At 38.3% G+C, this 13933-nt stretch overlaps 1 long non-coding RNA gene across 1 annotated transcript in view; it reads left to right on the top strand.

The window, feature by feature from the left end:
- Positions 1-3284, top strand: part of LOC145666464 (uncharacterized) — a 572853-nt gene extending 569569 nt beyond the window's left edge. Inside the window, exon 2 of the long non-coding RNA XR_014127753.1 lies at positions 2152-3284. This is a non-coding gene — a long non-coding RNA (uncharacterized LOC145666464). The remainder of the gene's footprint in view (positions 1-2151) is intronic.
- The last annotated feature ends 10649 nt before the right edge of the window (positions 3285-13933 follow it).

Genomic DNA, 13933 nt, shown 5'->3' with positions numbered 1-13933 from the left:
ATATAGTTTCTCCTACATTTGAGCTGAATTTTTAGCCATTTCCCCCCCAAGTCTGTTCACATCATTGCAACCTGATATACCCTTTCAATTCATATGACATTTGTGTTTTTTCCAAGGCAGATCTGACACAAATTGCCTACATTTGCTCATACCCATGAAGAACAGTGACCGGAGTGAGTGATTTTGTGTTAAATTTCTCACTCTAGCAAGCTGTTCGAATTTGGATAACCTCAGTCAATACATTACTAGCAAAGAAAGAGGATTATTACCTTTCAAATGTGAGTAGCCAGAGGGATTTAACTTTGGGGAAGCTAACCAAATTTAAAAAAAAAAAAAAGAAAAAAAGAAAAGGAAATTTAAAGGCTATATTTTAAATAACCTGGGTAGCCATTCGACCAATCAGAGAGAAGCATTTGTTGATTCATGCTTTGGCCAATAAAAGACTAACATTGTTGACATTTGAGGTGTGTGTCCTCTAAAATATATTCTAAAAGCTGCTGGGTACGATGTTGTTAGAGCATTTCTATTTCAACTGTGCCTGCGGAAAATATGTGAAACATGCTTCGGCCCCACCTCCGCCAACCTCTTGCGGAGGATACCCTCTCTTTACTTTGGAAAAGCAACTAAATGACCTTGGCTGTGTTGCCAATTTGTCATTCAGTCGTTTGGTCTTGACCAGTGAAGACTGTAGGCTTCTTAGAATTGCTAACAAGATAATGCACAGCGAAATCCGTGACACAATTCATTGTGGCAACTCTGTTCGCATCCAACAATTGAAAGATCTTGGCCGCAGCAACTTGTCCCTCCTCTTTCGAGGGAGGTACGGGAAAACACATCATCAGCTGCGCAGCAGGGGCATACTTGAAATCGAAAGGCTGTAGTACTAAAAGAGGAAACTATTCATAGTTCTACCACAGGAGAGTTAGTTACTTTCTCCAGTGGGAGAATGCAATGCAACTGTTCACAATTTACTTATTTATACAAAGGTTGAATAAAAAGTAATGGCAATATTGTTATAATTCGTATCAGCTGTATGCACAGATAGAAACCTGTTACGCTTCTTCAATGTAAATGCCTTCCATTTTTGTCACCTTCTGTCACACATGTGGAAGGCGTCGTACACCGACAGCACGTCAATCTTTGTCGATGTCCCGCAAGGATTGCCATATGGTACAAATGATGGCTTCTCTTGTGTCATAGTGCTTCCCGCGAAGTGATTCCTTCATTTTGGCAAGAAGATTCTCACAAAGTCTCTAAAAGCATTGTTGTGCAGTTAGCCCACGTGATAATTCAGTTTTGATTCACGCACGTTCATGGTCTTTCCGAAACATACTGTTATGGTGCTTCCACTTTCCTACTCTACGGGCACTGCTTCGTTTTACTGAATTGCACACATTTCGTTACGCCTTCCCACGCATTACCTTATCAGCGACTGAACTCTTGTAGTGCTGACACACAACTCCTCTGATGTGAGAATAGTCTTGCCACTATTTATCTACCTTATAAGTGTTACTTGAATAGGAACTATAACTCTGGTATAGTCCGCAGCAAAAAACCTGCAACATGAGCATGTAAGTTTATTGTGAAACGATGAAGTCTTTTTCTCCAAAATAAGTCTGCAGGGGAGGACGCCGAAGTTGCTCCTGGCGTGATTCGTGCCACTTAGACGTTATGTTGATTCCCTGAACTGTTATGCGTAGTTTCACAAACTTACATGCTCATGTTGCGGGTTTTTTTGCTGCGGACTGTACCTACGAATAGTAACGATTAATAATTTGTAATAGAACGTAGGCTATATTATGTTCCATTCTCCCGTGATTGATTTTGTACTCTTGAACAAGGTCAGGGTTTTAGGGGGAAAGTTCACAACTACATTCTTCTTAAAACGAAATTCACTGACGGGGAATGGCCACGGAACCAAATATTTTGACAATTTACAATCTTCCTATGGCATCAATTTGAATAAAACTCGCATTTAATTCATCTAAAATGTAAGCGTAACTCAGTATAACCTTCGACATAATCCCGATGTTTACTTAGGTTTGTTTATCGTTGGCAGCCGTTTAGTTTCTCCAATTATTATTGCTATTATTATTATTAAAAATATGTAATATTGTACTTATTGAAATACTTTCCTTTTTTATTTTGCAGGTAAGCAAATGGATAATCAGAATTGGAAGGCCTAAATGCAGTTGGTAATGTAAATGTTATTGTTCAGTTGATAGCAAGAATAAGGGATTTTGAGCGATACACTCTACATGCTAACAGTCCTAAGAGACTAGCGTTGCACTTTTTTTTACTGTATGAAATAAATTACAAGACAAGCAGAAAATACTATATAGCGTAGATTTCCACCTATTTATTCTGTGCTATAAATTCCAGTCTAATAGATATTTAAAGTTTGCCCTCTGCATTTGGTTAGTGGAGTAATAATAGATCCTTGGCACTATTTTCTTGTTCAACTGTAACTGGCTATCGAAATCGATAGAAAGTCGAGTCTAGCATTGTTTTGTGATATGACTATACGTACTAACTACAATTGAAGAAAAGAGGCACGTTAGCTCTGTAAAACAGAGCTCACCTCTGCTGCAAGAAATACCTGGGTTGATTGCAGGCCATCTGACATTTGTGGTGGATAACGTAGTTTTCGTGAGTTTTCTCGGGTTCTCCCGTTTTTCCCACATTTTCATTCCGTCAGTCTCTTTCAGGATCATTCACTTTCATTAATCACCCGTCTCTTTTGGCCTATATAACATAGCTATGGGATTTAAAACTGAAGGATTTAGTTTTTTAATTAATGTACTAGCTAAACCTGCGCTCTCCACACAGCGCATCATTCACATATGAGCATTAATCTCCTTGTCATTCCTCACATCATCTGTACATGTCCCTTTACAGATACAAGTGAAAGAAGTCTAGATAAAAATCGGCAAAAGATACTCTAAAGGGGAGATTTTTTTCGATATTTTTTTTTCAATATCACACAGTTTGCAAGATTGAGCTTACTTCCGGTTGCAGATCCCAATTCATGTGTGATCAGTGTTTCCTTTCTTCTTGCATGTAGTACGCAAAGCAAAATACATTACATACACAATTAATTATAATGTCAGTGATACATAATGTTCATTCGGCAAAACACTCCAAAAAAATAAAGATTCATCGTAGACTGGAGAAATGGTTATCCTTCGTTTTTCATTCCATGAAACAAGCGCCTGAGAGATATGCAATCCCTCTATACATCTATCTTGTGTTGGAAAGTATAACGCATAAGATATGATGCTTTATTTTTAAAATTTCAGCACCTCCAGTGTACCCCTAAAATACAATAAAGAATTAGAGCTGGACAATCTACACACAATTTGGAACCGACCAGCGAAAACGGCACGTTTCTAGCACTTGTGGTTTTCGAGATCTCATTGTCGAAAGATTGAGAACAAACACACAAACTTTTATTTGGAGACGAACATATAAATCTAGAATTTTAATATATAGACTAGATTAACCTGCGCTCTCTGCACAGCGCATCATTCGCATATGAGCATAAATCCCCTTCTCATTCCTGGGCCGCGGTGGCTCAGTAGTAGAGCGTTCACCTCTGGTGCTTGGGGTCCCGAGTTCGATCCCAGCTCCCGCCAAGTGAACTTTGTGGTGGACAAGCACCGTGTGTGTGGGTTTCCTCGGGGTTCTCCCGTTTCCTCCCACTTCATTTCATTTGTTACTCATTATCACAGTCTGCTTTAGCCTAACCGGCATAATCGTGGGACGTAAAACTCAAAGATGTAATTTCATTTTTCCTTCTCATTCCTCACAACATCTGTACATGTTCCTCTACAGATACAAGTGAAAGAAGTCTTGATAAAAATCGGCTAATAGAGATATTTTTTTTTCGATTTTTTTTTCAATAGCTCACACCGTTTGCAAAATTGAGCCTATTTCCGTTTGGAGTTCCCAATTCGTGTATGACCAGTGTTTTCTTTCTTCTTGCATGCAGTATGTAATAAGCAAATATATTACATACACAATTAATTATAATGTCAGTTATATATGATGTTCATTGGGCAAAACACTACAAAAATAGTCATCTTAGACTGGATAAATGGCTATCCCTCCTTTGTCATTATTATTTGGCCATGAAACAAACGCCTGAGACATATACGACCCCGATATATAACTATGTGGTGTTGGAATGTATAATGCGTAGGATATGATTCTTTAGTTTTTTTTTTTAATTTCAACACCCAGTGTAGCCGTAAAAATGTAATAAAGAATAATGGCCATGTTTTTCAAATATTCAATTAGAACTGAACAATCTACACAAAATTTGCAATCGATCAGTGAAAAACATCTATCTAGAGCCCGTAGTTTCCGAGATCTCATTGTCGAAAGGATTGGCCACAAACATATAAACGGTCACAAACATATATTTTAAAAGAACTCCAAAGATGGCAGCACACTTCATTTGCATTGATTTTGGAGAAGGCTTATTAAAATACAAAGGCTTTGAACAATAATTAAAAAAAAGAAATATTTTGAGAAAGATCTATTTAAATAATTTTTTTTAAAGTACACATACTTCAAAATGTTTCTCTTTTTTAAACGCGAAGTCAGAAATAACCTTAAATGAAAGGTTTGAAAGCAAAAGTTTGAAAGCAAAAAGCTCAGCCGTTTTTATTTGCTATTGTAGCATTTTAACAGATAGGCAAATACGTACGTGCATTTTTTTCGAAAACTTTTGTGCGTTTGAAATTATATTTTCTTATATTATGGTGTCTGTATTTTAAAACTTCATTATTCTAAATTTTTGTGACAAATTTAATCTAAATTCATTATAAATAGACCTTGAACAATGTAGTTTTGCATAGTGCAAACGTTTCTTCGAAATAATTAACTGCGTTACAAAAGATTTACTATAGTTTTTAAAACTTGTTTCAAACTACTACGATGCGTTCAAAAAGTCGCTTTATAATGGATGAAGACATCCATAGAAACACTCCATGACTCTACAATAAATATTGAAAATGGTTTATTTTATCTTCAAGGTGCAAGTCTTCCTCCTACACATTTTTGCCAACACTCGAAGTAAAGATTGGTTTGAGTTGAGTTTTGAGTGTAACGCCCATTTCAGCAGCGAGACAACATTAGATGTGGACCTACAACTTAACTTGGGATCCGAACCGCATGAGTTCCTCGGGAATCGAACCCGGTCTCCCACGACGAAGCATAGATTGGTGATCGATAAATTGTATGTACCTTATATTGATAGCGTCCTAAGTACTTGTTCCACACATATCTATATTTATCACTCGCACGACACACGTGCTCAACTATTTTTTTTAAAAAAAAAAAAAAACCCTTTATTATTAACATTGTAACATGTAACATAGACTTTTGGAAATTTCATGACGGCCTTAGGGTGAGGTCCAGAAAATTGACCTATTACCCTTCTCCGCCCATTACATGGTAGTGAAACAGATATTTTTTCCGAAATCCGATGTTGCCAACAAATTCGAACTCCATGACAGCTCTCAGCTAAAATAGGAGGGGGTGAGTAAAAGCTGATCTCCGTTTTTTGAGTAAGGAAGAGTAAGGAATGGAATGTTTTAAATGTTTTGGCGAAGAAAAAAGTAGCCTGGAAGCTGCGAGTCCTTCGTGTTGCTTTGTTATTTGACACTTCCACAGAATATCTTTCTTCTTCCGTTAAGAAGGAGCGAACCATATGTGCTGTGCAGGGCAGTTGGTCAATGTTTGTACTCATGTATTACTCGATACTCAACAGAACTCTCCTGGTCCGCGGTGGCTCAGTGGTAGAGCGTTCACCCTCCCTAGTGCATGGGGTCTTTGGTTCGATCCTAGCTCGTGCCAAGTGAACTGTGATGGACATATACCGTGTGTGTGGGTTTTCTCGGGATTCTCCAGTTTTCTCCTACTTTCTTCATTCCACCATTTCCTTCATTTTCATCACCGTTTCCTTTAACCTAGTCGGCATAACCATGGGACGTCAAACTTAATTTTATTGGGTCAAACTTAATTTCATTTCAACAAAACTCTGGTCGTCCTTTGAGTAGAACAACTGGTTACAATGTAATGCTAACCGTCTTTATTGTGCAATGTCAGTCTCCATTGAGCTGAACGTTAAGTCTAACTTTGGTCCTGTCTATGTCGGATATTTGCATAACATAACGTCCAAATACCCAAGGAGAAAAGTCAATGTTCCAATCCTTTTCTCACAATAAGAATTACCTTCATCCATCACGGAACGAGTTTTTTTTTTTTTTGAATACACTGTATATATTGAACAAGCTATAACGATTAAGAAAACAATAGTCACGTTCTAAGAAAATAATTTACTTTCTCTTTCTTACAGAAAATATGAAGGGCCTCGGTGAAAGAATAGTGGCTGGTTTTGCCACTACATATATTATTTTCCTTCACAGGTTCTAAAGAGATGTCTGCACTTCCTCCTTCATTTCCTTCACTGACCTATCACGTTTCCACATCTCTCGTATCGTCTGATAAGGAAGTCAAATGTTTCGTATCCACACCATATACACACACGAGCGTTTCCTTCGGTATATTTTGAACATTATTCAGGGGATTATTGACCTCTGTATTTAAACAACACTAATTTCATATATATCGTTGCAAAATTTTAAGCGGTTTACTTTTCTAATAGGAAGGAAAGATCGTAGTAGCTCTTTCTTTGCAAAATTGAAAATGATTGATATTCATAAATTTCTAAATTGTCTTTAACGTTAGTAGTACGATTACCGCTGTCTTATCCAAAACTCGAGTCTTGTCCGCTGGTGTAGTGACTAACATACATATCTTTACACGAAGTCCAGGTTCGATTCTCGGTAGGAGAGTATTAAAGCTTGAACTCATTACGGTGTAGGTCCAAGTTTTAGTTTTAACAGGGTCGCTAAGCTCCCGTCCAACAATTCTGCAAAACAAGGAACAGTAGTACACTAAGATATCTGTTACGCAGTGGAAGCTCAAACCCTTTTCGTTAAAGGAGAAACTTCTCCCTCTAAACAATATTACTTGTATAAAGGTAACAAAGAAAGTTTTGCCGCTTTTGTGAAGGTCTGTGCTCAATTGGGCCTCACACCATGAGTTGAATGCGAATGGAGATAAGCCGAAGGTCAGTTGTTGGTGTGGATATATCCATCATACTATCTGGTTGTGGGAACTAAGTTACACCGTGAACTTGCGTAAGGACAGATTGAACATGGAACCTCCACAGAGCGTCATAAGAGCGTGTATGCTGTACGAGTTCAAATTGGGATCAAACGCCGCTGCAGTGGACTTAAGATATGCCAGACCTTTGGTGAGGGTGTTATGACTATGCAGACAATGCAGCGGTGGTTTAACAAGTTTAAGGATGGTAACGAAACACACGAAGACGCACCACGTGCTTGAAGACATCACAGGTACAAAATGAAGATCTCCAGGCAGCAATTGAAGCGAACAGTGGCCAGACATTGAGGATCTGGGACTACAATTCTGTGCGAGTGGAGAAACCATTCGGCAGCACCTCCATCAACTTAAGAAGCACTACAAGTTTGGGCAGACACCTGTGTTTCTTTCTTCTTTTCTTTTTCTTTTTTCTTTTTCTTTTTCTTTTTTGTGGCTCGTCTGAGGAAGGATCCATTTCTGGACAGGGTATTGACTTGTGATGAGAAGTGTGTCCTGTACGAAGCTCCGCGGCCCCGTCACCATTGGTTAGTATCCTATGAACCGGTTCCAAAACAGCCGTGCACCAGAAGATCCTCCTGTCTGTTTGGTGGATTGCTCGCGGCATCGTGCATCGGGAACTGCTACCAGCTGGTCAGAGCATCAATGCAACTATGTAGTGTCAGCAGTTGAGCCGTGTTCAAGGAATACTCAAAACTCGGGAGCCAGCATTTCTGAGTTGCAAAGGGATTCTCGTGATACAAGACAACGCTAAGCCCCACGTGGCTACGATGACCCGGGACACCATTCTACGCCTTGGATGGGAAACACTATTGCACCCGCCATATCTCCGGACATTGCATCCGTCCCATTATCATCTGTTCCATTGCTTGGACAGTCACCTTAGAGGACGCCAGTTCAAATCCCTAGTAAAAGTGCAAAATGCACTTGATATATTCTTCGCTTCACGGCCCACTAAGTTCTACCACGATGGAATCCATGGCCTTCCAGAACGTTGGCAGAAGGTTGTCGATGCTGATTGGGACTATTTTTGATCTTCCAGGTACACCTTAGGCGACATATCGATGTTTGAAGGTAGTGAGTGAAAAAGCGACAGAATTTTCTTGGTTACCATTATTAATTCAGCCAGAAGTATTTGTCTCCTCGAGATGAAGTTTCTCCGAACTTCTCCACAATTAGTCGCCATAGAGGGTGGGATTTAGGGGGTGAACGTGCACCCCCCTACGTTGTAAATATACACTATCTAAAACGAGAAGCTAGCAATGAAAACCAACACTTTCATAAGAATTTTGTACGATACAAATAGCCATCTTATTCCAAGTCTCCGTGATTAAAGAAATTCCGATTTAAAGCATCAAGCTAATTATATACTGAAAAATTATATCAATACAAAGCGGCCATAGCTCAGTTGACTTTGTATTCGGAAAGTCCTAGATTTGATTCCTGATGTTAGACACTGAGCATTTCCAGGTCAATTCTTCTTTCACACAACAGATATATATAAGTACATTAAACATTTTCAAAACTACTGGTAGTTATTGGTGCACCCCTTCAGAAAATTCTAGAGCCTGTTCTGCCCCCGAATATGAATATTTTCTTTAAAAAGAAAGGTAACGGTGTCACGTGTACGCTTGAGGAAGTTGGTTTGTATGGTGTGCTGTTCTCTCAGTTAATCTGGTTGTAGTAGAGATATTAAAATGGACATGGACTTTGTACTTGGAATGCTTAGTTGACTACAAAAGGACACTTTTCATTTTCTAATTCTGTACGATTATTGTTCTATAGAGATCAACGTTAAACCGGAAGTGGTTAACTTCTGCCACTTCCAGTTTGAATAAAGAGTTCAGAAAGAAGATGGTACCTACTCTTACAACGCTAAATCGATTCAAAAAAAAAAAAAAAAAAGCTTCACACTCTCTTTTATCTGTTTTCCTTTATGTAGAGCTTTATTGAAACTGGAAGTTGTAGAGGCGTTGTATCCCTTCCGGTTTTGGTACAAAATTGAGAAATATGAAATTCATTTTTTGAAACTCTTAATCGATTACAGGAAATTGCTTCTCTCTAACTCAAATTCGTATTTTCTATATACCAATCAACTTTAAAAACCGGAAATTGTTAATTTTTCTCACTTCCGGTTTTAGAAAAGAGATTGGATTAAATTATATTTTTTCTTATTCTTTGGGCGCTTAATTGGTTACACAAAAAACACTTTTCTCTTGTCTGTTATCGTTTTTTCTTTATAGTGGTCATCATAGAACAAGAAATGGTTGATTTTCTACAACTTTCGGTTTGAATATCGGCTTCAAAAACTAATTTGATTAATAACTTTTAACATTCTACACTCTGATCAAATTTGGTAGTGATCCATCAATTCGTTCTTCAGTTTTTTTTCTCTCTCTCTTGGACGGACGGACGGACGCACGAACAGGGTGTATATATGAGAAACCGGGGTATTCGCGAACACTGAGATAATGCCGATCACACAAGTTTACGCCCAGTGAAGCTTGTTAGAAAACAGACGATTTTGCTCCACGCTAGCGGGGAGACCTGGAAAAGTGTAGCATAAATTTGGTGACAGTCAATTGAGTGGATTGCCAGGCAGAAGACATTTTATTGTTTCTGTCGATTCACTTATAACGTTGATTCAACGATGTGGACAAAGTAAGTTGGCTCTTATCTATATTGTTACAGATGAGGCTGTATATTCCCCTATATTTGAACGTTAGTTCTTTGTAATCTTACTAGTCTATATGCAATTAACAATTAGTTTCAAATTCAACAATAAAATGGTGTCTCATGGGGAAATTCCAAACAAAATGTTCACCATTACCCCGGAGTGTTCGAGATTGCATTATGGTGTGAAATAAATTATCGAAAAACATTTAATAGTTTTTTTTTTCTATTGAAAAGTAAGTAATAAGTTAAGGAAATTAGTTTGGGAAATAGATCACATTTTGGTAATAAGCGTTATTAGTTTTATTAATTAGAATAGTTCGCTATATTTATTATTTGCTATATGTATTAGTTCTGTCTGTAATTATAATTCTTATTAAAGATTTAAATATTAAATTGCGGTATATTTTTAATGTATTTTAATGTATTTCGCGTTTTGTAAAGGAAAGTGTAAAGAAAGCAGTATGTTCGGATTATCCCGACCACTGGGGCAATTCCGAACAAAGGTATATTTTTAAAACATCTGATTGATTTGTTGAGAAATATTAATTTTGCTTTCCTCTGCACTCTAGTTAACAGGAAAAACTCCAAGTTTTCTATACACAAAATATCTTAATTTTATCTTAAAAAACGAAAGTTATTTATAATCAAAGCTTAAGTGTTCGTGAATACCCCGGTCTCCCTATATATACACTATGTGATCAAGAGTATCCGGACACCTTGCTGAAAATTACTTACAAGTTCGTGGCGCTCTCCATCGGTACTGCTGTAATTCAATATGGTGTTGGCCCACCCTTAGCCTTGATGACAGCTTCCACTCTCGTAGGCATACTTTCAGTCAGGTGCTGGAAGGTTTCTTGGGGAATGGTAACCCATTCTTCACGGAGTGCTGAACTGAGGAGAGGTATAGCTGTAGGTCGGTGAGACCTGGAACGAAGTCGGCGTTCCAAAACATTCCAAATGTGTTCTATAGGATTTAAGTCAGGACTGTGCAGGCAAGTCCATTACAGGGATGTTATGGTCGTGTAAACCACTCCGCCACAGGCCGTGCAGTATGAACAGGTGCTCGATCGCGTTGAAAGATGCAGTCGCCATCCCCGAATTGCTCTTCAACAGTGGGAAGCAAGAAGGTGCTTAAAACATCAATGTAGGTCTGCGCTGTGAGAGTGCCACGCAAAACAACGAGTGCAAGCTTCCTCCAAGAGAAACACGACCACACCATAACACCACCACCTCCGAATTTTACTGTTGACACTACACACGCCGACAGATATCGTTCACCGGGCATTCCCCATACTCACACCCTGCCATCGGATCGCCACATTGTGTACCGTGATTCGTCACTCCACACAACGTTTTTTCACTGTTCAATCGTCCAATGTTTACGCTCCTTACACCAAGCGAGGCGTCGTTTGGCATTTACCTGCGTGATGTGCGGCTTATAAGCAGCCGCTCGACCATGAAATCAAAGTTTTCTCACCTCACGCCTAACTGTCATAGTACTTGGAGTGGATCCTGATGCAGTTTGAAATTCCTCTGTGATGGTCTGGATAGATGTGGGCCTATTAGACTCTACGACCCTCTTCAACTGTCGGCGGTCTCTGTCAGTCAACAGACGACGTCAGCCTGTATGCTTTTGTGCTGTGCGTGTCCCTTCACGTTTCCACTTCACTATCACATCAGACACAGTGGACCTAGGGATATTTAGGAGTGTGAATCTCGCTACATACTTCTGACACAAGTGACATCCAATCACCTGACCACGTTCGAAGTCCGTGAGTTCCGCGGAGCGCTCCATTCTGCTTTCTCACGATGTCTAATGACTACTGAGATCGCTGATAATGAGTACCTGGCAGTAGGTGGCAGCACAATGCACCTAATGTGAAAAACGTATGTTTTTGGGAATGTCCGGATACTTTCGATCACACAGTGTATATATAGTTGATCCCAAGAGAAGTGCGAAAACCTATTAGTTTCAAAAAACAATGAATTCTTACGAGTGGTAAAATACCCCTTAAGAAGTATATACATTAGTCAAAACTTCTGATATCTATTAATTGTGTAATTAATATTGCAACCCATAACATTTACATGATTCGAGGTTGCATATTAACATTACGCAAAGTGGACATCAATTAATAAATGGGATATGGATACTAATCGTTAGTCACCATTGCCCGTGAAAATGTTAACTGATCGATTCCATTAAGGTGGATCACCTGCCGGAAGTCAGTACATATTATTGTGTACCACAATGTAAAGAAACATAATATTTAATTGGATTTTAAAATTTGTATAAAACAGGCAATGTATGAAGTGAAGGCAGTTTGAATATTCTTTAGGATTCATAATCCAATGGAAAATTTAGAGTGCCTTGACTTCTACAATGCAAATGACCGGCGATGACTTCTAGAACTAGGAAGACTCAGAAAGAATGTGCAAGAATGTTGACATGACGGAAAAATCATATAAATACTACCGGATTCTCTTCCGGGTAGGGGAAATTCTATTTTGACGCCGAAACTCTGCGAGTCAAATTATTCATAATTAGTTTCTGTCACTCCGTCATTCTGTCCATCAGAGGTTCTGCTTGTCATCGTTATTAAAAGTAAGTGATTATGCATTGTCTTCTCTAGTCTTTAAGTCATACCAGTCCACATCATGCTCTGTAGTTTTTCAGTCATTCAAGATCAGTTCATTAAATTCTTGTTCTAAATTATTTCTGTGTTATCGAATTTTATCTTTGAAATTCTACTCCCTTGTTTCTAATTCTGAGCTACGCTATCTACGCCCCCAAGACTTGCATTAGTTTAAATTACTTCTTGGAGGAACTGGGTGGATGTTAAGGCCATTCAGTAGTTTTCATGTATGAGAATTGTTTGGGGTTTGCGACCCAGACAAGAGGTCTCCGTTCGACATGCCTCCAGAAGTTTCTAACTGCCTTTTACGTCACAAAACCGGTCACGTTTGAGGTAGATTGCAAACCTATTTTTTAAGGTTTTAGCATGGTGGAGTGCGCGGTCTTTTGGATAGTGTTACAAACTATTTTGTATGTTGAAATTCACTGTTCAAATTGATTTCGGTATTGTAATGTTTCTCCAAACGCGGGAGTGTGCAATCATATTTCAAAGTGTATTTAAACGTTTTAGAATTTAAGTGCTAAGGTTGTATTTAAGGTGGTTTAGGAATTTAAGGTTATATTACATAGAGTACAATGTTATATTAGTTATTTAAGTTAAAAGATTATTTTTCTTGCCTTATTTTGCTCATGCCCATTGATGAGTTAACAGAATTGTTAGATGACATACATTTACATGTAGTGAAATTAAAGAAAAAGTCAGCGCAAACGCAAACAAGATTTCCACATAAATATAATACTAGGCTAAACAGCAAAATGAATCAAGGAACGAATACAGAAACTCCGGCAAACAATTCGGTTAAGGTTGAGATTGCTCGAGATTTGTTGCCTATTCCGAGGTTCGATGTCAAAAGTGGTGATGATATACGTTTATTTATGGAAGAATATGATGACGTATGTAGGATCAATGGTTGGGACGAAACTAAGAAAAAGGAAATGTTACCGTTAGCATTTACAGGGCAATTTAGAAAAAGGTTACGGGTATTTTTACAGAGACAAAGTGAAGAGCCACAATCTTATGACAATTTAAAGACACTTATTTTTAAGGAATTTGGTAGATCTACACTAGGTTTAGACATAGAAGATCAATTGCGAGAAAGAATACAAAAACCTGATGAACCAGTTACGAACTTTGTGTATGACATGCTTTTGCTGATTCAGAGATTTGATGACAAGTTGTCAGAGGAAAGGGTGATTGCTCTTATAGCCTCTGCATTACAACCTTATTATTTAGAGCGCATTGGAGTATATGAATTTACAACTGTAGAAGAAATGTTAGGTGTTTTAGTTAAGCTTGAGAAAAATAAAGCCCGTGTACAGAGAAGGGAAAAACGCGAACGTAATACTTCCGTTACGAAACAATCTTGGAAGTCCGTACTTCCAAAGTTGAAAACTTCATTAACAGCAGATTCTTCCGAGGTCGAGTCA

This window comes from Thermobia domestica, chromosome 12 (genome assembly GCF_964235325.1).
Source record: "Thermobia domestica chromosome 12, izTheDome1.hap1.1, whole genome shotgun sequence".
In the NCBI taxonomy this organism is placed as follows: Eukaryota; Metazoa; Arthropoda; class Insecta; order Zygentoma; family Lepismatidae; genus Thermobia; species Thermobia domestica.
Note: the sequence above shows the minus strand (reverse complement) of the source record. Positions and strands in the feature narration are given on the sequence as shown.